This window comes from Triturus cristatus, chromosome 1_1 (assembly GCF_964204655.1).
Source record: "Triturus cristatus chromosome 1_1, aTriCri1.1, whole genome shotgun sequence".
In the NCBI taxonomy this organism is placed as follows: domain Eukaryota; kingdom Metazoa; phylum Chordata; class Amphibia; order Caudata; family Salamandridae; genus Triturus; species Triturus cristatus.
This window is the reverse complement of record NC_140579.1, coordinates 1275681171-1275705293: the sequence shown is the minus strand read 5'-3', so window position 1 is coordinate 1275705293 and position 24123 is coordinate 1275681171. Positions and strand designations below refer to the sequence as shown.

General features: G+C 49.0%; 1 long non-coding RNA gene across 1 annotated transcript in view; it reads left to right on the top strand.

Moving 5' to 3' along the window:
- The window catches only part of LOC146871949 (uncharacterized), a 37402-nt gene extending 14132 nt beyond the window's left edge, over positions 1-23270 (top strand). The window contains exon 2 of the long non-coding RNA XR_014981258.1: positions 21001-23270. This is a non-coding gene — a long non-coding RNA (uncharacterized LOC146871949). The remainder of the gene's footprint in view (positions 1-21000) is intronic.
- The last annotated feature ends 853 nt before the right edge of the window (positions 23271-24123 follow it).

Sequence of the window (24123 nt, the reverse complement as noted above, 5' to 3'; positions counted from 1 at the left end):
AAAAACTTCATCGCATCAACATCGTTGCAACACTTTTGTTGCCCTGCGTGTCGCATCTAAAAGGTACATTGATTTAAAGTGTCGCATTTAAGAACTTAAGAGAACTAAGCAAAATTCTACTATCTAAAGTAACAGTATTGTGTGTTTTTGTCGTTTAAAGTTCTTGTGGTAAATCTATATAACGAATACTTATTTTTGATATAAAGCCTGTGTGGTGTCCATTTGTAGTGTTGTCACTTGGTTACTGTATGTGTTAACAAATGCTTTACACACTGCCTCTGAGATAAGCCTGTCTGCTCGTGCCAAGCTACCAAGGGGGTGAGCAGGGGTTATTTTAGGAGTGTACCCCCCTTACCCTGACTAGAGGCGAGGGTCCCTATTTGTCACAAGTGCATACCTGTGCCAACTAGAGACCCCCAAGTCTAACAGTTAGTTTATCCGGGGCTGGGCCGTAGTTTAGGCGTATTACCTGCCTTGCTTCTTTGTAAATGTGAATTCCTAGGTATTTGACAGAGGTATTACACCATGAGATGGGAAACTCAGTCTATACTACCCACCGCATCCGTCGGGTAAAAAGCCTTGCATTGGCCCCTGTTTATATGTAGCCCTGATAAAGCACTATATTGAGTTATCTCCCTAGGTATAGGTGCCAGATTTACATTTGAAGGTTGAATATAAAGGATAAAGTCGTCTGCGTAGACTGATGAGATGCCACTCTTGTGAATGTCGTATCAGGGGTCTAACGCAATTGTGAATAGTAGAGGCAAGCCCTGTCTTGTTCCCCGTGTCAGGGGGAATGGGGCAGTCAGCATCCCATTCATACAGATGCACGCCGTGGGTTTAGTGTATAGCAGGGTTATGAGGGACGCAAAGCCAGACGGTATGCCCATTTTACGTAGCGTGGCTAGCAAAAACGGCCACTCCAGCGAGTTGAATGCTTTCTCAGCATCCAACAATGCAGCTATTGCAGGCACTTCGGATGAGATCCTGTGTGGGACCGCGAATAGTGTGCATAGATTCAGGGCAGTTGATCTATGCGGTATAAAGCCTGACTGGACTGGAGATGTAATTTGGTCCAGCAGGAGCGAAAGCCGCATCAGTCATTTTGGCCAGGATTTTATTATCAAAGTTTATTAATGAAAGTGGGTGGTATAATACGCATAATTGCAGGTCTTTCCCAGGTTTAGGGAGCGGTATATTTACCGCTTCACAGAGCGTGGATGAGAGGATCTTGCACTCTTGTGATTCCCGGTATAGTTTGAGGAGATGTAGGGCGAAAATGTGTTTGGATGTTTTAAAAAAAATGCCAGTGTACCTGTCAAGTCCAGACACCTTGATGCCATCCGTTGCCTCTATGACTTGGATTATTTCCTCCACTGTGAAAGGTTTTCCGAGGAATTGTTGATGTGCGGAGCTTAGCCATACCATAGCTATTTCATCCATTTATCCAGATATTGCCTTCTATCTGTGGCCCGGGAGGTATATAGATCTGTATAGTAGGTGAGGATTGTGCTCTGAACGTTGAGTATCTGTGACATATGTTCCGTCTTAAACCCCTCGCCCCCCCCCCTCCCCACACCCCCCGTCAGTGACTGGTTATGTAGGGTTGACTTCTGGGGGGCTGCAATAGTTGAGCGAGTGTTCGCCCCCGCCCCTCCCCTGAAAAAAAAAGTCTCCTTCGTTAATATGTATGGGACAGGATTCCTTTAAAGACTCTTGGTAAATAGGACAGGAGACCTCAATCCTTGAATTCACAAAATGCCTCTTTTTTAATCCATCCACAGAGTCTGGAAACAAAAGGGCGTGAAAACAAAAGGAAAAAGAGATAATCTTTGAGTTGCATCGGCAGAGCAGCCGTCGGCTGAGATTCCAAAGTAGAAGCTGACCGCCATGGACAGAATGCACTTTACGAATCTGTAGAACTGGCTTTGACAAGTCGGCAGCGCGCCCCTGGTTGGTGATTGTAATTGCCGTGACAACAAATTGATACATTGCTTTACAAATTAAATGATGAAGGGGGGGCGGGGTTCCTTTCAAGTTCCCTCCACCTTCCAAGTTGTAAGGTGTCACAAAGTACACGTTGAAAAGATATCTCACACTTGCAAAGTACATCTGTACCTCGTGACTTATTGTAATGTTCTACATTTGACGTAACTCTGTTTTTACCGACGGCCCATTCATGTGTCTTCTTTCCGAGTGCTCTTTCATTCCTTTCTTCTTCAGTTCCCATTCCGTCTGGTACACACCAGCGAGGGGGGCGGGGTTGTTACAGGAAATACCGTTTACCCTCTGTTCCTTGTCGGTACTCCTGTTGTGTGAATAGTAGATTCTCGTTTCGCTTCCTGAGTGCCTTTTGTACTCCTTCATTACTTCCTTGCACACGAAAGGCGCTGTATCAATGAGTCAAAACACTGATTAAACTCTAGCTAGAACGACGGAAGACTGCACACTCGAGCCAAGTCCCTGGCTTCAAGGCCTGAAGCATATGATCTGGTACTTACCCATGTCCCCTACTCTAACTACAGACCCTGGGGTTATGGATGGCATTTCCCTCCCCTTCAGCATAACACTTTGGAGACCACACAGTTTAAATTTTTTGGATTAGGGGGGAGTAACCACCCCCCCGGCCGTATTTATTAACATTAACAAACAAATTAAAACATTATATACAGAAACTTTACGCAGAAAGTACAGATACATTTTGATAGTCAGATATTCCACGGCTAACCTTAACACAGTCTAATACACAAGACACTCCTATCGTAAATCTATCAATGCATGTATTTACTTTCTGCGTGTCCCATCTAGAGCCTATGGCAAAGTCAATGACTGGCAGCTCCCCCGGTCCCCGTGTACTAATAAGGTTGCGCAGGGGGTTACAGCTTATCGGATGGATACTTCCCCCGGGCCCCCCCTACACCCTGTGCCTTACACTCAATTACGGGGGGCTGCAGACTTCTGCATAATGGCGCCTTAATGAGCATGCGTGTGCGGGGGTGGCCCCAGGCCCACTGGGAAGGATGACTCCCCCGGCCCCCGCACCCCGACACCCTACCTACCGGCTGTCACTACCCCCTGGAGTTATATGGTGCTGACCGTTGAGGACCGAAGACTATGCTTACCAATCATGACCTTACCGCCACAGGCCAGCGTAGTTGCCAGACTACCTAGTCTCCCCCTCACTCCCTAGGAAGGTCATGTACTGCGCCTTACGCTCTCAACCCAAGCTAGGATGTCCTCCATGAAAGCCTGATTCCCTTTATGTGAGAGGTGCACCCCGTCCTGCAGAAAAAATTGTTCCCCCTTGATGTATCTGTGTCCTATGGACCCTGATCTAGGGGGCCTAAATAGTTTGTCAAAATTGTTGTTGATCCACTTTACCGCGTAATTCAACGCTCTAACTGACTCGCCCCCCCCACCTCCATTGCGACCTGAGAATCATGTGTGACCACGCTATTATCGACTGGGACACTGCCTTGCTAGCCACCCAACTTCTGTGAGGAGATCCTCCACTAGAACTCTCCTGCCTAATCGGGCCAAGTCGTTACCCCCCAAGTGCAGGATCCAGATTGCCGGTGGTCCCGTACTTGTTTTCAAAGCTCGGTTCACCAACTCCCTGAATTGACCTACGCACAAGCCACCCTGACCGAAAAAGGATAAGTTTATCCCTAGCTGAGTGGCCCTATTCTTGGTAGCTCCCAAAAAGAAATTCTTCAAACGGCGAACATATGAGTGCCCTATCATCCACACATGTTGATCCTCCTGGTGCGAAGAGTGAACTTGCGCCACCATGTTTGTTGTTTGTCCGAAACTCTGTGCCCGCCGTACTACTGCTTGCGTTCTGTGAGTGCGGAAGAGTCCAGGCTCCTCTCCTGAGTCACAGGATGAAGAAACTGCAAATGACGATGAAACAAAAAGGGGGGGCAAAGGTAAGTGCCTTGCCATGCTGGCATGAAACACACAAAATTCCACAAAACGGCGTCTAGCGCCTATCCGATAGCGACATTGAAACACCCCTTTCCCTGAGTAACAGGGAGAAAGGGCAAAAACCCCATTGTGCACCCAAAAGTTGGACAGTCACACCGTATTAGAGCATGTGCAGCCGCACATATCTCTTGAAACAGTTAGAGGACCACCTACCGATCCTTTTGAGACGCTTGTCCCCCAGCCCTCTTGCTGCTGCCTCGGTGGCAGCTCCTATCCTAAACGAATGAGTCCCGAAGTCGGCAGGGTCTAGCCCGGCACTCTTCAACGTTAGGAGCATGACTTTCCTGAACTGAAATACCGTGAGTGGTGTCCCGTCCCCATGTATCAGGAGAGGCCCTCCCTGAGTGCGTGTCTGTTGGGCCATAAAAACCTCAAGCCTGTAGACAGGGCAGCATGGTGTGTTCCCTGCCCTGTGTAATACTATGCTCTCTCTTTACCCTCTTGATTGGTTTTTGATTTCCAGATGGAAATCAGCACTGAATCCTTCTTTATGCTAACGTGTCCCATTTGCAGGCCCCCCCAGCCAATCTTCCTTATTCTTTGTGACTAGCTCGCCTACCCTAAAAGCGCCGTAAAATGCAATGCAGAATGCAGCTTGAAACAAGATCACTTTGTCTGAGGAAGTGCAAACCCGCTGCAGAGCCCCCAATAGCTTCCCTAGTGTTTCTAAACCTATGGGCCTTCTGACATCCGGCTGCCCTCCCTGCAAGCGTTGCCACCCTTTCAGCGCCTGGCGTACTATGAAGTTCTTTGTGGGATCCCCCTTTCCTTTCATCTTTGCAAAAAATGATATGGCTGAGATATGCCTTCTTGCCCCTTCAACCGTGCGCCCCTGCTCCCTCATGAACACCAGGTATTTAACTACTGATTCATGGTCATGCCATTTGTGCTCCCACTGTTCCCCCAAGAACAAGCAAAAAGACCCAAACGCCCCTTCGTAGGCACTCCTGGTTCTGGGTGCTGGGCTCACTGCCACGAGGTTCGATACTCGGGGGCACCAAGCTGCCAGAGCTGTTCTGGGAAAGGTGATGGGTGCACTGCTGCCTCTGGAATATGTGACCTGAAAGCCTGCATTTTAAAACGAGACAATGCGTCAGCCGCGTGTCTCAGAATACCTGGCACGTGTTTAGCTTTAAAAAGGACATTCAATTTCATGCACTTCAACACAATCTCCTTCAACAACCGCAGCATCATGCTACATTTAGCTGTTTGGCTATTCACGCAGTCTACTACTGCCATGTTGTCGGACCAGAATATCACAGACTGATTTTTTTAAAGCTTCCGCCCACACAGTCAGTGCCACTAGAATTGGAAAAAGCTCTAAAACTTATGTTCGCGGTGATTCCAGATTCCCTCCACCAGTCTGGCCAATGCTGAGCTACCCATTCGCGCCCCAGGATGGCCCCGAAACCCTCTCTACCTGCAGCGTCAGTCATGAGGCCCAACTCCGGGCTGGACTTAGGTGGGCTGGGCCACACCACTTTCCCATTGAAATCGCGCAAAAATGTCTTCCAAATCAACATGTCCTGCCTGACCTCGCCGGACAGCCTGGTGTGGTGATGCTTCTCCCTGAGGCCTGACATTGCATGCGCGATAGAGCGAGAGAAAGGGCGCGCCATTGGGATTATGCGTAGTGCAAAATTCAATTGCCCTACCACCTGCTGTAGCTGGTGCAATGTAACCTTCTCTTTCTTGGGGCAGTGTTGCAAAGCCGCCCTGAAATCATTGACTTTGTCAGCGGGTAACCTCGAGACCCCTTGGACAGAATCTAATTCAATCCTCAAGAATTCGATTGTTGTGCTTGGGCCCACTGTTTTGCCAGGTGCCAAGGGCACACCGAACTCCTGCATTAATGCACAGAATTTTGACAATGCTGACCTGCACTCCCCAGATTGTGGCGCCCCCAGAGACAGAAAATCGTCTAGGTAGTGCAGCACCCAGCGATGCCCTGACACCCTTCTGAATGCCCATTCCAAAAACGAGCTAAATTTCTCAAAATAGGCGCAGGACACTGAGCAACCCATTGGCATGACATACTACTTCCCCTGGAACTGGAAACCCAGTAAGTGAAAATCTGCAGGGTTCACTGGTAGCAATCTAAATGCAGACTCAATGTCAGCTTTTGCCAGCAAAGCCCCCTGACCCAAAGACCTAAGCATGTCTACAGCTTGGTCGAAAGATGCATATTTCACGCTACAAAGTGTGTCAGAGATGGCATCGTTCACTGAACTGCCCCTTGGTGCAGAAAGATTGTGAATCAGTCTGAATTCGCCTAGCGCTTTCTTAGGTACTACCCCTAGAGGGGAACACACAAAATCCTTCATTGGGACGTCATCAAAAGGCCCGGCCACCCTACCCAGGCTCACTTCCTGAAGGATTTTTGCTGTCGCTATGCCTACATTGGACCTCACTGACAGCTGGTTCCGGCAGTGTGCCACCCCGTTGTAACCCAGGGCTGGTATCCTGAAACCTTCCACAAACCCATCTCTGATCGTCCTGGCTGCCTCGGGGCAATTGTAAGACTCCAACCAAGGGATCATAGTGGTAATGTTAATAGGAGAAATAGCCTTCCCTAGTAGTAGGCTGCTATTCTTGCTTCTTTCCCCTCTGCCCCTGGACTTTTTGTGACACCTGGACTCTGGATGGGATGCATTACCACAGTAACCACAGGAATGTTTGAACCTACATGTGCCTGGTGCTCTACTGCAGGTCCGTTTGTTAAAGTCAAAACAGACGCCTTTCTTTCCATTGCTCCCTGCCTTTCCCGTGAACCTCCCCGTGTTACCGGTGGGGCCTGTCTTAAAGGGCTGAGACCGCACTGCGTCAGGTACCTGCCCCCGCCCATTCTCAACTGCGCCCTGCACCAAATGTCTCAGATGAATAAACATGTCCGTCTGGCTCCATCTTAGGTTTGGATCCTGCGCTTTTGCCATTCTAAACTCCTTGTCATACTCGTTCCACCCATCCCCACCTTGTGTAGCATGGGCGACTGTGATCCTATTCTGATAACACGCCATCTCAGATCCAACCTCTGGGAAACGCTCTAACGTGACAGCCATGAATATAGTGAAACCCTGTATCCAATTGGCCAAATTCCCTTCAACTCTGTATTTCAGGACTATATTGGACCATTCCTTGTAGCGTGTCCATTCCTTGTTCCTTTTCGCCTCTTCTCTGTCTGCCTCATCAATCAAGAGGGAAAACATGCTAACGTATTCCCCCCCCCCTCAGATCCTTTCCTTAGTCTCCTTTGACAGATGCCACCCCAACTGTTCCCTCCCGGAGCGCAGCTCCCACAAACCTAGTGGAGGTAGTGTTGCCCTCTTACCTGCTGGTGCTGCTGTATCAGCCGTCTTGCCCGCGTCTGTATTCTTCGTGTCGCTGCTTATCTCCCGGAAAACCTACGCCACCGGGAACTGGTGCTGTGGCAACGGGTGCTGCACCCCCAGCCGGTACTGCCGGCACCTCGCCTGGCCTCCCCTTTCCTTGTTCAGCCATCAATTTCTTTGCCCTTTAAATGGCATCCCCCCTGCCTGTTGTCGCCCCTGCGGCGTGAGACCAGTTCCCTACCATCTCCGGCCAGGGCAGGACTACTGCCAAGTTGGCGGCTATGTCCGGTTCTGCCAGGTTTGCTCCGCCCGTCCCATCCACCGGGGGAAGAGTGGGTTCTACAATAGGTCCCACTGGCACAGCATCCCTTGGGCCCCCTTCGCCCACAGGGCCCGGCGTGTCTGCTGGTGGGACTTGGTCACCTGCGCCCCCTTCACCCTGGGGGCTTGTCGCGGGTGCAGGCTCACTTCTTGGTGGGACTCCTGACACTTTTCCACCTGGCTTGCGCCTGTACCTCTTTGGCGGTGGTGGGGAGTAGTGTCTTGGTGGTACAATAGGCCGCCTACCCCTCCCTTCTGGCACCTCAGGCCCTTCCACCTTATCCTGCAACCTGTTGAGAGTCTGCCCCATGACCTGGACTTGCTGCATTAAAGCCTCCAGCAGGACGTCCGTGCGCGATCACTTCTCGTGCCGCCGGACCGGAGGGGCCATGGCTAACAGATGTAAAACTTATATGGGACCTGCCTGCTCGCGTAACCGTAGCCCCAGATAGGTGACTGTGTCACCCCTTACCTGTGGAAGCAGCAGCCACCAGCCAACCTTTGCACGCATGCAACCAGAGCCACGACCTACTGGCTAACCCAGTAAGCTCAGGTGAGCCGCCCGCTCAAACCCTCTGTGGCTCCCAGAAGCAATGAGATGCTGGCTAGCCGGTGCCGCCCAAACGTGTCCCTTCAATTACCACCAGCAAATTCTTTGGAACTTGGTACCGTCTTGTCCTCCCCGTAATGCTGGAGCTGTGGAAACACAAATAAAGCCAGTTGCGCTGCGCGAAGTCCTGCTAGTTTGTTAACCTCCCCCTAGTGTTCGCGCTCCTATGTACTGCGCCCCAGACCCCAAGCAACCCTAAGAGTGCGCACGTCCAACTAGTAAACTGGCAAAAGGTAATCTCAAAGTATTAAAACTTTTCTTACCAGCAGACAAATCCTACAGCCCACCTTACACACTGAGTAACAGTGCCTTGAAACTTAAGGGATTAAAATGTCTACTGAATGCGGTACCTCTTCCCTCCCCCCCCCTTTCTAATCTGGGAAACCAAGGGACTGAGAACGACAGTGCCTCCAATCAACCGTGCGAGTTAAGGAAGAGACCCGCTGCACATAGGGTGCTTAACGTGTTTATAACTAAATATTCAATAAAATAGCCACTTGGAAAACAGACGCCTTTTAAATATCCCCCAACCTTACAGAGGAAATACCATTGCCCACACTTTAGACTGAGCACACAGTAACAGTGCAAGATCAGGGATTGAACACCTAACCAGAGTACGAGTCTAAGACCTTAAGCATCAGGCCAGACTCACCTTTCCCCGGATTCAACCTCAATACTGTATTTTATCCGCCCAACGCTGAGCGCGGCTCCAGTCCATTTGGAAGGGGCACACACAAGACCCTTTCTTGCTCCACGTTCTATCACAAGCAGGCCAGACTCACAATGCTCTCCCCCGGTGCCGATACAAGCTCCGTATGCTCGCGCTGTCTTCGTGCTAATTATGCTGTGCCGTATCCTTAAACACCGAGTTGCTCCAAGTGTGTGGGTGACGCGCTGTCTCCCGCGCTAATTACAGGACAAACTCAAAGGTGCCTCGCAGCGATGACCGACACCCCCCCCTGCCCCCCCTGCGAACCGCCGCGCTTACCGCCTTCTTTGGAAGAGCATCGACGACCACTCGCAAAACAGACCTGTCTGCAATCCCTGGTGCTCCGCCGTGCGAGGTACGCCGACGAGTTGCAGCTTGCGACCGCACCAAAACCTTAGTTGGATCTTCACACTGACGATGCAGCTACGACCTTCCTCCTTCCGCTTAACGTATAGACCTGCAGAAACAAAAGAAAGAAGACATTACGGGCCCGCAGCCGGCCCGGTGACCCTATCTGTGGGGAGCAAGAACAAGAGACTGTTCTGCTCCCCACCACCTCTTTTTAAAGAGGGCGCCCAGGCCGACCGGCTGAGACTGGTCAGTCTGGACGTAAGCTGGACGTTTCTGCGCCGGAAGCACTGGAGTGCCTCCGGCGCACAACAACCGCTTCAATCATTGGTTGCTGCGGGGGGGGTGGGGGGTTCAGCGTCACTTGCTGACGCGGCCTCCCTTCCGCTTCTGGTGGCCGGGGACTGGTGCGACCGCCATAATGGCGGCACGGCCTAGTCAGCCCTTGCCTTTTCCAGGAAGCTCAGTGTGCAAGAGGTGAGACACTGACCTCACATCCTGCTGGTGAAAGATTGACATTCATAGCACATCTCGTTGGTAGAGCCAGGGAACATAGTACAAGGCTGCTTCATGGGTGCCGAACCTGAGAAAGTTTACATAATAAGTTATTATTATTATTGATTACCATATTTAAAATATATTTCTATTAAAAAAATATTTTCATTTTATGAAATCTAACATAAATTCATATGATCACGGTAATGTTAGTATACCCAATAGGGAGCAGCTTATGTGCATACCAATCTGTTTATTGAATGTTAGTAAAGATGCAAGATGATTCAGTATTTCACGGCTCGTTTACAATTTCAATGAATACTAGGAAGCAGTATTGTACTGTCAAATTCAGGAGCGGGCTCGTTGCGCACGTGGACTTCTGCTCTGCTCACTCATTTGGGAAATCTAGGTGAAAAAATAAAGGACCCAGGGGCATATTCTCAAGGAACTATCGCCGAGTTAACGGCACTTTATCGCAGCCATAGTTGAGATCAATTTATCGATAGCAGCCGCCAAAAACATCGCCAGAGATGATACCCGCAACTATCGCTAATGAGATGCAGAAAGCCGCAACAACACCACTCCTCAATATTCTCAACGACCAGCCAGATTGACGATAAGTAAACAAAACATGCAATATGGCGCGTTAGCAGCAGGAAATTATGACCTGGTGCAAAGTCGGACAACAGCATGCACCACAAAAGGGAGCCCAGCCCAGAGCTACACCTGAAGGGCAACAGATGCCATGGAGCCACTGATCATGCGGCCTGGACACCCATGAGGGCCACAATACCCACCACCCCCAGGACCTTAACTCCCCCCCCCCCCCCCCCCACCCCCCCTTGGAGCTCCCCCCACCCCGGACCACCACAGAGGCAGTGCTGACAAAGACCGCAGACCCCCAGGAAAAGCACCAGCCTCACAGACCCAACACCTGACAATGTCATTGCCCACTACAGGCTCAAAAGGACAACCATCCTACGCATCCTGACCATCATCGCCAAACAGGCCGACGGCACCAACACAGCGGACAACCAACATCCCACCCCACACAAAGCTGCTGGCTGTGCTGCACCTGTTGGCCTCTGGTACCCCCCAACCAACACCCGCCAGAGTCGGAGGAGTCTCACAGCCAGCCACATCCAAGTCCCTCACACCTGTCCTGGATGCCTTCATCAGCCTGGTACCTCAGTATCTATACGTCCACCACAATGCGCAGGATCCGCTGGAGACCAAGCAAGGACCATACACCATAGCTTAATGCACGCATGTGTTGGGGGCAATCCACAGCACACATGTCCTACCTGTGCCCCTTGGTGACACAGTACACAATCACCGCAACAGAAAACACACGTCTCACATCAATGTGCAGGCAACATCCGAACACCGTGGAATCTCCACCAATGTCGTCTCCAAAAACCCAGCCAGTGTGCATGATTCCTTCATCCTCCGACAGTCCATCAACCAGCGTTCCCAGGATGGCACCAAGGGAAATGCCCAGCCCCTTGGCAAGTTCCAAATGAACACCCCACACACCTCAACTCCAGCACCATGCAACTCACAACTCTGGCAATGCACACATCACAAAATCACAACCAACATGCAAAACATGCCCACCCACCAGACACGACCGAACAACTTACAATGGTAACCAGGGCAAGCCGTGAACATGAGCCATCAATGGCATGACACCTCAGCCACACAATAGCAGAATGTGGGGAGAGGTGGGAACCAGGCATGTGTGAAGGAGGAAGGAGAACCATGATACACAATGCCAAGAGTGGCGGAGATATGATGGACAGAGCACTGTATGCAGAACACACCCATATCCATGGCGACATACACTGCTGGTGTATGGAGTGTAGTGGACAGTGGACGCAACCAAGTCACCCCAGCCAGTGGGGGCGTTCGCGGAAATGTTGCCTGTTACGTCCCGTAAGTATGAGCGGAGTAGGATGGCCCGGCGTACACCAGCATAGGGGTGCAAATAAAAGGACGTAGCCCTGGGCGTGGTCCTCTTCCGGAATACCCAACGTCTCTGCCAGGGTGGCGCCTCTCACCCCGTCACGAGGCTGACGGCGTCCTCGTGAGCGGAGTTGCCGGCGATCCTGTGCGCCTGCCGTACCTGGGGCCGCTGGACCCCAAACCCGTCAGGCCCACCTCTGCGCAGCCAGGCCACACTGATCACCTGCCGACACCGGCGTGTGTCAAGGAGGGCCCACCACGTGCCGGCGCAAGCTCCAAGCCCGAGGCCCGCGACCTTGGCAGCCTCTTCAGACCATAATGGCCTCCACGACACAGGCCCGCTTTACTCCTTTCTCGTTGACATACTCTACTACTGCAAACAGCCTACACTACGGTCAAGTAGGTCACACATTTGGAACTGAGTCTTAATTACACGATGGCAGAGTACATATGTTCATTGCAGATTTTATATCAATGTACTCCCTTCGATGTGGTGCCACCAACTCTGTGCGTGGCATTCTTACAACACATGTCTGTTGTCCCCTGCTGACTACTGCCTTCGGCCTACACTACGGACAAGTAGGTCACACATTTGGAACTGAGTCTTGATTTCATGATGTCCGAGGCCATATATTCATGGCAGCCTGTAACTCACTGTACTCCCTTCGATTAGGTGGCAGCAACCATGTGCATAGCATCCCATCGACACGTGGATGTGGGCCCATGAGGACTACTGCTCTCGGCCTACGCTGCGCTCGAGTAGGTCACAGAATTGGAACTGAACATCGATTATTCAAAGGCAGCGTAAGAATCCTTGCACGCAAGGAGATGCGTAAGAGGGTGATGCGTTGCATTGGGGAGGAAAAAAGGATCATCGTTACGGAGGTGATTGAACACTACCGACAACTGCCCTGATGTCACTAATTCTGTGCATCGTGAGATTACGACACGTGGCTGTGGCCCACTGCTGACCGCTGCCTCCGGCCTACACTGCGGTCCAGTAGGTCAGAGTCTTGATTTGGCAATGCCAAAGTTCATATCAGTGTACCGGCATCATCGCAGACTGCATCCCCTCTCAGCCCCGGTGCCACTAAGTCTGTTCCCCGACATTCATGGACACACTCTGTTCGTACATTGGTGGCGTCTGAGTCTATGGACTAGGAGGCAGTTTTCATCCTCATGCAGCTGATACTGAATTGGTGGTGGCATCGAGGCAGTCGCTTTCCACTCCATTTGTTACTTCCGGATAGCTTCCGCCTTCTGCATCATGCCCTGGAGGACACCTTCCACTGTCCCCCGCAACCCTCCGCCCCATTCACCCTCGACATCGACGAGGACCCACTCAGTCTGCGTGGCCGTACCTCAGTGGACCGCAAGTCACCGTCCCGTGGTGGGGCGCCTGTGCCGGCTGCTGTCCATCTGGGGCCACTAACTCTGTGCTGGTGAGGTCAGGGACCCCTTCTTCTGAGATAGTGGATGGCCTCTGAGGCGATGGCCTTGGGGACATCAGTGCCATGTGTCTGTGGCCCTGCACTGTCCGCTGCCTCTGGCCTCAACTGCGGCGTACCAGGGCTCACACATCAAATCGAGTCCTGACCAGACATCGCATCACTGCAGGAGGCACACGCCACCACCGCCAGGACCAACTCCAACGCCAACTGCCAGTGTCGAAATGGTTGTCCTGGCAGACTCCCGGAGGTGCTCACACCTGTCGTGGATGCCATCTTCTGCCTGGTCCCCTGTTCAGCACTCCAGGTGCCACTAGCTCTAAGCACCATGAATCATTGTCCATTACTGTTTTTGGTATATTCTATGGAGAGTTCACGCTTCAATGTCAGCTCAGGCAGTGTGGGAGACCTGTGACGACGATGAGGAAGATGATGCAGGTGTGACACCTCCCCACTGCAGCTGCATCAGGAATGTCCCGAAGGGACACAATTCTAGACATTTTCTTCACATGAGCGTGCTCAGCTCTGGTGCCCCAAACTCAGCGCACTGCAACTAACGGACACTTCTGTTTGGTCATTGTGTGACCTCTGGCTACCTCCATGATGCTCCGCAGTTGTCCCTGTAATGCTGGTGTTGTCTGTTTCCGTATTCATAGTGCTCACTGTTGTATTTGTTGCCAGCACCAACAACTCCCTGAGGGCTGGCTTGCACTCACCCCACACACATCCAGCACAGGCGTCACTGTACATGTGGCCCTGCCAATAAAGGGACCGGGCGCACGTGCCCGTAGTGAGTTCAACATAATATCTGCATGTGTCCCTGTGGTCTTGTTGTATGCATGAGTGCCCTGGGCCCTACGACATTACATTGTGCTGGGTACAGTGGACGCCAACATGTCACCGCAGGCAGCGGGTTAGAGCTTGGACATGTAGCTTTGTCATCACACACTCAATTCGTAAGGGAAGTGGACTGGGCCTTCGTACGCAGAGCCAACGTGGGTGTGTGACTAATATGTACGTGCCCCTGGGCGTGGTTCTGTACTGGGAATGTGCATCTGCATGTGTCTCTATGGCATTGTGGGTCTCCTTTGTGGGGTGTAGGTGGTCCCTGAAGGGTAATGGACACCCACGTATGTGTTCTAGTTCGCCTTCCATGGGCTCGGACCACACCTGCACTTGTTGGGCTGCCTCCTTTTGGTGTTCTGACACCTGGCATTGGGGTGCAATGCGTGGGTCGGTGAAGTGTTGTGAGCCAGCTGTGCTTGCGGGTGCTTCATGCTGTGTGGTCTGTTGCAGGAGCTGGGTTCTCCTCTAAGTAGCTTGTCTGCCCTGGTCCTGGTGGTGGGTTGCGTGGGATGTCCATGGGCTGTTGTAGAGCGTCGGTGTTGAAGGTGTGGTGGTCGTCTCCGGCATCACTGATGGGTTGTCTGGTCTGACCTGCTGGAGGTGTTGTTTGTCCCTCTGCAATATGAAGGGGAGATGCATGTTGACATTGTGTTGAGATTTATGTTGGCGCATTGTTCTTGTAGACATGCAGACTGTGTGACAATGTACATTGTGACTGTTTGGGCGGTGCTGGCAATTTGAGTTGGGACAGTGGACATTTGGACTACATGACTGATGTGAGGTTGTACCCGTACATATGCATCTCACAGTTCCCTGCTCTGGCCAATGTGATTGGCCTGTTTCTGCACATGGGCGGACCCAGTTGTGTCCCCTGTTCTGCAGTGTCGATGTTGCACTTTGTGCCACATTGTCATGGGATGTGCTGTGATTGCTATGTGTGTGCGCTGCGGTGTGTCACGGGGATTGGGGACATGTCCCTGGGTAATTGCGGTTGTGCATGTGTGCCATTGTGCCCATCTCCCCTCGTCCCCCCAGTCCCTGTTCGAACATCACTCTGTTGTTGTCAGGTCCTATCGAGCTGTGTCCGGACTCCCAACTCCTTGCACAGTCTCCACACTGATGACTGTCCTCCATTTCCTCCAGCTCCTCCTGTGGCGCAGGACACCCACCTCCTGTCGCCATTGCTGCCTTCCTGTTGGCAGCGGCTTTGGGCCTGGTTTAGGTTTCCACGTCATGCCAGCGCCTCTTGGCCTCCTCGACACTCCGTCTGCATTCAAGATAGTCTGATTGTGGGTCAGTTGCTGGTAGTGTTCTGTCACCTCCGTGACGCTGGTCTTGTTTTCCTGCGGACTGCACCCAGTCTTCCTCTCCCTCTTCTCCTTGGCCTTCCCTGTTGTTCCTTGCTGGTGGTCTGGGGGGCTTTTGGGGTTCGCGTTGGCCTCTGCGCATCCATGTTGCTACGCACTTTGGATTCTTTCTGGTGTGTTGTTTTTGTTGCTTTTATAATGCATTTTTCCGCCAGATGCGTGGGATTTGCAGGCCTGCCGCTGGTTTTCGCAGCTTTTTGTATCGCGATTGGCCTCATTGCAGCGTTTTTGGCGTTCGTGTTCCGCATTTTTGGGGCGTGGTGTTGATTTTAGCACGGCCATTTGACGCGTCATCTGGTGACTATCGCATGGTACCGCCATGTTGTGAATACTTGGTTAACACAGTGTAAATTTCCCTCAATCGACTGCAATGTTGGAGGTTGCGTTAAGTTACTTTTGCGATGGTTATCACACGTTCTTGAGAATATGCCCCCCTGTTTTACTGTCCGGAAAAATCAGTCCAGTAAATCGCATTGAGAATTGGCTGCAACTCCCACCTAACCCTTCACCAAGACTTGAAGCTCCCTGCAGGCAACATCCCCCTTCCCTTGCCCCATCCTCCCCTTCCCCCCCGGTTCACCCTGCATCGGCTGTCTCACAAACATTTAGCACTTGCACAAAGCAAGTGCTAAATGTTCACATTAAACACCACAGAACTGGGCATTTCATGCCATGTTACGCGTAGTAAAGCCGGGCACACACACTTATTCCTACTCCAAATCTGTGGGGTTTAACTCTCATTAAGTGGATATATGTGCGCAGATATCGGGTCTACACGTATACCAGCCTTATAATAGTGACCTGTATGTATGAAATTTTTTATCAAGCCTTTTTAATGGAGGCCACTGTTTGTGGCTGTTCACGACTTTATCATAAATCGCCCAGAAAAGGATGAAATGCTCAGAAGCCATGGAACAGAACTGTAATGCTGGCCGACCTGTCGTGGGCATAGCAGCTTGACTGGCAGTCTTTTGTTTTATTTAGCACTCCTCCACCAAGCCACACAGAGAAAAAAACAGCCTAAAAGAACCTATATGGTGGACCACTCACCAAATAGCACTGTCAGTCTTGTAGTAGCTGCGTCCAGGGCACGAGTCTGGGGTACATGCGGGTGGACGGCGTCCACCCACTATTATCACAGGGTGAACGCCGTCCACCCTGCCAAGAAGTTGGGCCCCACTGAATAATGTGCTGAACTCGTCCTGGTGTAATTTCCAAACACCGGGACACTTTCAGCAGCGCCTGCATGTTGCTTGCTTTCCATCTGCAACAAGCAACAACGTGCAGATGGAGACGGCCCTTCCTTATTTTAGACTTCTGCTGGGCCCATAACAAAGGGCGAATTTGATGGGTCATCGGACCTCCTTTTGTTGGAGTCTCCTGGCTGGGAGCAGTCAGGAGCCTCGCAACTAGATGCAAATGCAGCAGAGGGTAAACAAAAGTTACCACTTCACACATACTTAAGAGAGGCAGCTTTTCGTTTTGTTCAGGCTCTGTTTATTAGATATGCATGCACTGTAAGAACGTCAGATGTGTTGGTCTCTCCCAGTATTTACACAAAATAAATGTGATTTATATAGCGCTTAGGACCCCTGAGGAGGCATTGAAATAATCTAAGTACCACTATTTTTTCTTGCAAAGTGCTACTCATCCCAAAGCAGAGTGTCAGAGCACTTTATATCACACGTACATATTAAAGTCGTGGCTTGTGATGCCACTTCCTATGATGTCAATTCCTGTGATGCCACATGTAATGTCATGTGCCGTGATGTCTTGTGCAGTGATGTCACGCGCCTTGATGTCACTTGCATACTGCCTAAATAGGTTAGTCCCCCCACTTCTTTTTTTAGGACTTGTGCCCTCGCTGCGTTATCACAAGGAGTCTCCTACAGAGAAACCTCATGAGGCTCTGTTGTAGTAATCTATTTTTCCAATTCTAAACTAAAATGGGGTACCAGGCAGAGTGCAGATGTGGCGATCAATGATTTTTGGCAAAGGCCGTATTTCTGCCCACCTGTAAATGACCCTGTAGAAAAGTGCACCTTTTTGAATATGGTCACCCTCACTTGTTGCCAGATATCTGATGCAATTTTTACAGAAGTGCCCCAGTGCCAGATTTCTTTCCCTAAAACTGTACAATTGACCCCCCAATTGGTAATACTTTTAGTGCCCCCCTGTAAGTCCCTAGTAAATGGTACCTAGGGCAAGAAGGCTAAAGACGGTCCCTAAGGGCTGCATCATGTTTTGTGTCACCATCAGGGACCCCTCGGCACCATCATGCAAACTGCCATTGTAGGGTGCGTGCCATGGTGAAGAGAAAAGCGATGACACATGTGCCATGCCTGCAGACACTGCATGCAGTATAGGCAAGCCACCCCTACAGCAGGCCTTAAGAGCCCTAAGGCAGCGTGCACTATCATGAGCAGATATGTTCCTGTGATGTCTAAGTAGATTCCTAGATATTACCAGTGAACTGAGCAGCCATTTTAATGTGCTGGACACTTCACTGAAACTAGAGATGTTTGGTATCAAACATCTCACATTAATAAACCCACACTAATTCCAGTGATGTATTTATTAATACATTCACCCGGAGGGCACCTTAGAGATGCCCCCTGAAAACCTACTGACTACTAGTGCGCTGACTGACTGGTGTAGACCAATCTGCCACCACAGACAGGTTTCTTACCTCCTGCAGGTGAGAGCCCACACTCTCTGAGGGCAGAAACAATGCCTTTTTCTTGCCAGAGGTGTTGTCACCTCCTTCAAGCAGGATGGTTAAGTGATCAATATATCAAGGCAGGAGGCTTCAAAGGCCTCTGCCGCCTTTGATATGTGACCCAAGGCTTATCCAGACTGGGGAAATGCCACCCACTGCCCTATTTGGCACCAGGAGTGTTCCCCTCTCTGGCTAGTACCACCCCAAAGGTGGGCTACCTGAAGTGAACACAACTTTTAGAATTCCACCATCTTAGTTTTGGTGGAATTAGGCTTTCTGGGTAAGGGTCATTCCCACTTCCCACAGCAAGTGGTCATATAGAGGGTCTACACCCTAAAGATAAATAGCCCATTGGCATTAAGGGGAGTGACTACCTGTCACTCCCCTTAATGCCCCTAAATTTAGTATTTAGGTGGCCCCCTGACACCAGGAACTTAGATTAGATGAATCAAGAAGAGAGGACAAAGAAGAACTGCAAGAAAAGAGAGAACAGATGACTGACTGTGACCAGTAACTCATCCTGCAGCTGAGAAGCTTCCAAGATCCCCAGAAGACTGCCAGCCCTTTGCAAATCGCCAGCAATCTCTCATGGAGTAGAGGAGCTACTCCCATGCAGTCCGCAGGCACTGAAAAGCAAATTCTGGTTCACAGTTGACGCTCACAGGTCAGCCTGACACCGTAACCCCCAGGAAAGAATATCGCATTTTACTACGCGATGTATTACATCTCAAGCTAATACAACGCGGTTGTTACAACGACTGCATTGTTAGTGCGCAATGCATTTACATTGCAAGTCTTTACAACGACTTCCACTAGAGGGGCACGTTGGACTTAGGGATAGTATTATATACTACTCCAGTTTGTGAAACAGTAGGGAAGGTATTGGAATTAATTTCCAATACATCGACATCCCCTAATGGAAGTCGTTGTAAAGACTTGCGATGTAAATGCATTGCGTACTAAAAACACGGTTGTTGTAACAACCGCTTTGTAAAGGTATCGCGATGTAATGACAGCATTGTAAAGGTTATTTCACGCCAGGAAGAGGTACCTGTGCTACTGAGGGTCAGATCTGCCCCCCCCCCCCACCAAGTGAGAGGACAACCGGACCATCCAGAGCTGCACAGGACGAATAACCAGGGTACCCGACCCCTTGAAGCAAGCAAACACTGTGAGAGTGTTTGTTAAGAAATGCATATCAAATGTTTTCAGTTGCAAAGTGAATGTAAAATGTCAGAACATAACTCTGAAGCGTGGGACTCCTTCGAGTTTAAAGACTCCGGAGTCGCAATGAAGGATGTTAATCAGCGGGAGATTTATGACATTTTAGATAGAGACAGCGGTGTTATTTCAAATGTGTTGGCTAATATGCATCAAACATGTGGGCATTTGCAAAAAGAACGTAGTGAGTTGAAAACAGAGCTAGTTGATGCCCAGTTTGAAAATATATCTTTGAAGACAGAATTAAACGTGTACCAGGCTCTGAAGCTGTTTACTTTGACCTGCCAGAATGATTCAGAAAGGAATGTGCATGAAAGTAAACAGACTAATGTTTTAGGCTTAACGATCACCGGTTGCGGACATAAATTAGACATTACAGTGAATGATACATTTTGCTTCGAAAGAGAAATGCAACAATATGATTTTGGATGTGAACAGCAGATTGTGTACAATGGTTACAGGAAAGTGCAGGGAAATGAAAGGTTATTTTTAAATTCAGATGCTGGACAAATGTTGTGCTTTTGCGCACCAACAGATACTGGACAGAACAGAGTTAGAGAAAATGTGGTTTGCCTATGGGAGATTGCAATGGTTATTAAGTGGCATGTACAGACAGAAAAACAGTTTGCACAGGATTTGATAGAAAGTCCTGAGGTGGAGTTTGAAACACAAGATTTCCAAGTGAAGGTGCCCCATGTTACAAAGGAAATTAATTTGAAACAGTACAGAATGCCAGATGGGCGTGAAGGGATCAGTGAGATCATTCAGGGCTTGACAGGTTGAGGTGGTGACAATACTTGGCGCATTACAGTTGATTATTATTACCTGAACAAATATATACCTTCTTTGACTGATACTGTCCCAGATATTGTTACAGAAGTAGCATGGGACTTGATATGTGACTTTTGATATTGCCAATGCTTTTTTCTTTTTGATATGTCAAGAGCAGCTTAGTTTTTTTTTCATGAGGTGATAGACTAATGACAGTTAAGAATTTGCTAGAATTAGTTGGACAGAATGGGGGAGCATTTTCAGATTAAAGAATGTGAAGTCTTGCTGGAGGTAAGGAATGGTTAAAGCTGTTTTTCCTCTCAGACATGTAAAGAGTTGTTCTGGGAGTGGGTCATTTGAAAGCGTCTTTCAGATTGATGTTTGGGAGGCTTGCAATGAGATCTTCCAGCAACGCTGAGAAGAGCTCAGGCTTTCTGTGAAGGCTGAGGAGGAATTCCTACGGGAGGGGTCATCTCAGCTCCTCTCCCCGGTAGGCAGAGCAGATAGATAGGTACAGACGAAAGTTGGCAGCAGGAGTTCAGAGCACGTTGACCTTGAAGAGATAAGGTGCGAGCTAGAGACAGCAGAGACGTCTCTGCTTGTTGAGGGGCCATTTGGTGTCCGCAGAGATTTGTGAAGGGGGGCAGCACCTGTGAGGGGTGCAGTGAGAGAAGTGAGAGAAGGAGACTGCCCCAACCCTTCTTGCTGTGTAAAGAAGAAGAGAGATTTTACCAAGAATTCAGAGGCTAAAGCGTTGGTAGTATTCTTAGACAATTCCTCAGAGCTAGAGGAGGGCTATGTAGAAATGCAAGCTGTTGAAAAAATGTTTTTTGCAAGAAGAGTGATGCTTGTTTCTTTTTTCAGATTCGCCCAGTTCTCCGCGTGTGAGTGGGACTCCCTTCTCCCGTGTGAGTGGGGCCCTCCCTCTCCCCCCCTCCCCCCCTAAGCCTGGAGTGATCGCCAGACCAGACGGTGGCGGCTGATGCCTGTGTCTGACCAGAATGGATGGGGTCCTCCCTTGTCAAGGAGATCAGATATATACCGGAGAGCATGATGGACTGCTTCTTTCCAAGCACAGAGGGATAAGCAAAGTGTGGAACTGTTTCCTTCACGTGAGGCCAACTTTCCATGCATGAAGGCTGTGTGTCTTTCACACAGGGTACCTGCTTGTGTGACAGTGAAGACAAAACAAAAGAAGGAACTACAGGATGTGCTTTGCCAGAACTGTTTTATCAACGTGAAGTTCAGATGCGATGGGAGCCGGCTGTGTGTTTTTTCACACAGAAGGACTGTTTTTGTTTTTATGAATGAAGACCTATAGAGACGCTTTGCTGCGATCGGCGTAGATATTTTTTTTTTGAGTTAGTGAACAGTAATAACCTGTAGCTGTTGCTACAATATATGAGTTTGGCAGTAGAGTTTCCAGTTTAATCATTAGAGGCATTAGGAGCATTCAAAAGCTTGATTCATTTATTTTGTGTATTCATTTAAACATGTATCCAGATATCTATGAGCTATTTCTAGATGCACCTGAGTTATTGCTTCTACATGTATTTAGAGTATTCAGACTTTATTTGCTCTAAAGTGATTATTCAGTTTTGCAATGGAACATTTCGATCATAGTTGCTTTTTAGTCATGATTTGTTTTGACTTATGTATTTTTGTGTAGCCACTTCAACACACGAGTTGCTGTTTCAACATGTGCTTTTTAGTAATTGTGCCTTTCAATTTAGAAATGTGGTCTTAAATGATTTTGCTTTCAGTTGAGATATGCAGTGCTTCAGTGATAGTTGTGTTTTTTCGTTATGATATACAGTTGCTATTTGCTTTGCAATGATTCAATTTTTGCATTTAGGAGATGCAGTGCTTCATTCATATTTGTGCCTTTAGTTGAGGATTTTGTTTTTGATATATGTGAATGGTGATGATCGAGGGTCATGGGGTGCAATGTGGTGAATGAGCCACTTTTGTGGTCTGACACCCTATGATGACCCTCAACCACCACCATTTTTTACTGACTTAAGTGTGTTATGTTACCTTAGCCTTAATGTAGGATGGGTTTGCATATGCCTGCTTTTCTTCTGTCTTTTAGTGGAATAGTCTTTCCAAGAATAGAAGGTATGGGATGTTGAGGTGCAGTCTTGTGGGTGGTGGTGCACACATGTCCTCAATGTTGTATACTGAGGGATTAAGTGTATAATGTTATTTGGGTTAGGTGAATTATGACTTTGACCTATTGGCTTCGACGTAGTCTAATGTCACTCTGCCTTCTGATTTTACCTTGCTTCAAACTTTTCTGTGTACACAGTGGTGTTTGTAAGTTGTGTGGATGAGAATTATAGGTGCTGACTATTGCCTTTGACAGGGCCTCATGTCTGACTCTGCCTTGCTGCTGCGTGCACAGCCGTGCTTGCAAGTTGTTTGGATTATTCACATTCAAGGTCTTGGTGTTTTCCTGAGCGATTGTTTTTGTTTAGTGTACTGTGGAAGGCCTTGTGAGAGCTTCGTCAAGACAGAGGCTGGAAGAAGTGCGAATGGAGGAAGAGACTTGAGAGCTCCTTACTGCCATGGAGATGCTTGCTTGGAACTTGGCCAGTTCTGGTAAAATTCCTCTGGCGGTGGGAGGAGGTCTTTCACGAATCTTCTAGTGTGTTTATAGCTGAGGGTTGCAGGCTGAGAAACTGGGAGTTTGGATTCCGAGCGAGGGCAGACGTGTCTATCTCGGATTGAACCCTGGCTTGCTGAGCTCTGATCCCCGGCTGCAATTCCCCCAGTCAGAAGTGGGCAGTGTATGCACCAGGTGATGTATTGAGTTGTGTGGTTCTTTGATCATTGGAGGTGTTTTCTTTGTGGTGTGGGAGGTGCACATCCAGAGTACTCCTCTGCTCTCTATATATGTATATCTTTCTGATCTCTTGCAGGACGTCCAGTGTACCTTATCTTATATCAGTTATTGCTTGTTTATTAATCAGTATTATAGTTTGCTCAGTTATTGATTCGTGCCTTTAGATTATAAGTTTGCTACATATATTTGAATATGTTCAATCATATTATTGATATGTTAGAGTCTGCTATGTTAGGTGCATTTGGCTTACTGTGTGATGCTATTTACTAATAAATACATCCCAGATATACCAATTCGTCTTTTCCTTGTAGCAGGAGGTGTGGACTCTTCTTGGCCAAGTATTCTGTTGTAGAAGGATGGGTGAATTCCCTTCTAGCAGGTAATTGTGTTATAGGAAGTTGGCGCTACTCCTCACAAGTGATGCGCAAATTATTGTTTTCTTGCCTTGCCTTTGGGGGAGTGTTGAAAGTTTGCCCACCTTAGGAAGTGCAAAGGTATAGTATATTTGCCTCCCAGGTGGGAGTGCAGGGATTGGGTGTGGCTTATTAGTGAGAAGCCACATTCAAAACATGCACTCTAGGTACACCCTCCAGTACAAATTCCTACATGTAGACAGCAGCGCAGGGATCAGACAAGTAATATTTGTAATTTAATGTGAAGGGCACGAAACAAATAAGTGTATGAAGTGATCTACCGCTTTGCTTCTTGCTCGCACCTGCTTCTACTTGGTGTTAGGGATTGGGACAAAATCAGATAATGCTATTTTAGTAGTTCTTACTTCACACCAAAACCAATGGTTTTTGCACTGACCCCCCCCCCCCCCCTGCATACATTAACAGGGGGTCGGCGCAAAGAGGTTTGGCACAGCACGAGGGTAAGCTTTCTGTGTAAAATATATTTTTTTTTCATAAAAGATGATCCTTCATTGCTGTTTGTGCTGCTTTGGGTCCCTTTACGTCAGGCGAGCACCAGGCCAAACCTTTAGTAAGTCAGGTGCAGTTTAAAGGCATTTGGGATTGATTGAATGAGATTTGAGAATCATGTGTCAGGTTGTGTTCGTGCTCCCAGATATTTTGCGCTCCGTTATTTTCACTGCAATGCCATTAAAATACTTACCCTATAACAGTTAAAATAAATAATTT